This window comes from Protobothrops mucrosquamatus, unplaced genomic scaffold (assembly GCF_001527695.2).
Source record: "Protobothrops mucrosquamatus isolate PMUCROS unplaced genomic scaffold, P.Mucros_1.0 scaffold28, whole genome shotgun sequence".
In the NCBI taxonomy this organism is placed as follows: Eukaryota; Metazoa; Chordata; class Lepidosauria; order Squamata; family Viperidae; genus Protobothrops; species Protobothrops mucrosquamatus.
In genome coordinates, this window is record NW_015386413.1 from 549,479 (window position 1) to 550,900 (window position 1,422).

Consider the following 1,422-nt stretch of genomic DNA (forward strand, 5'->3'; position numbering starts at 1 on the left):
CAAAATTGGAAGAGTAAAGTTTTACCTACAATGGAGGACTGGAGATTGAAGGTTTCGCATCTTGCTGAAATGGCAAAAATTTCAGCTTATCTGAAGGATCACTCAAATGAACAATTTTTATCAATATGGAGAAGATGGATTGTTTATATTCAAAATAAGCATAGAATGGTGGAATATAATTTAGGTTTTTAGATAAAAAAAAATTTTTTTTCTTTATATATATATTTCACCTACTTATGTAGAATAATATTTTGTGGAGTTAGGGATATTAATACTAGTTTACTTTTAGTTGAATAGTATCCTGGGATTAGGTTTGGGAAGTCCGGGTGGGGGGTGGGGGTAGGGGTTTTTACATTGTGATGTATTTGTGATGTGCTTTTTTTTAATGATGAAAATAATAAAAAAATTATATTTGAAAAAAAAAAAAAAGAAGAAGCCACACCCATGAATCTCTTAACAATAAAGTCAGAGTGGTACTATCATTTCACATTATTTTAACAGTCTTCTGTTGATGCAAACTTGTTGTTGTTAGTTGCGAAGTCATGCCCGACCCATCGCGACCCCATGGACAACGTTCCTCCAGGCCTTCCTGTCCTCCGCCATCTTCTGGAGTCCATTGAAGCTCACGCCTACTGCTTCAGTGACTCCATCCAGCCACTTCATTCTCTGTCATCCCCTTCTTCTCTTGCCCTCCATTTTTCTCAGCATCAGGCTCTTCTCCAGTGAGTCCTTCCTTCTCAAAGTACTTGAGTTTCAACTTCAGCATCTTGCTTTCTAAAGAGCAGTCAGAGTTAATCTCCTCTAGGACTGACTGCTTTGATTGCCTTGCAGTCCAGGGGACTCGCAGGAGTCTTCTCCAGCACCAGAGTTCAAAGGCCTCCATTCTTTGGCGCTCAGCCTTTCTTATGGTCCAACTTTCACAGCCATACATTGCAACTGGGAAAACCATGGCCTTGACTATACACACCTTTGTTTTTTCTTACAGTTGTAATAAAAATTGTATGATATGAAATCAGCATAAAGCTAATTAACATCTGAATGATGGCAAGGTGTTTTCCTAGGGAATCAGGCAACCTATTAACATAATGATGACTTCTAGGTTAAAATATTTCGCAGTTGGCATCTCTTACAAATCAGGGCTATCCAGTATTCTTTAGGACAGGAAACAATGAACAGAACAAAGAACAAAATTGCTGAGGAATGGCAGTATTTTCTCCCAGGCCTTTGAATATTGACTTTGGAAGCTATATTTCCAGTGTGTGTACTTAAGTTATGAAATTACAGGTAGAGGTTTTATTGTTCAGCGTGAGTGAGTTTCTAAAGTTAACTATATCCATCTTCCTTTTTAAGTAGCTCTGTATTACAAAGCTTTCGTAGGTCATGGATGCTGGCCTTTCTAGAAATGTTATTATGTTGGTATAA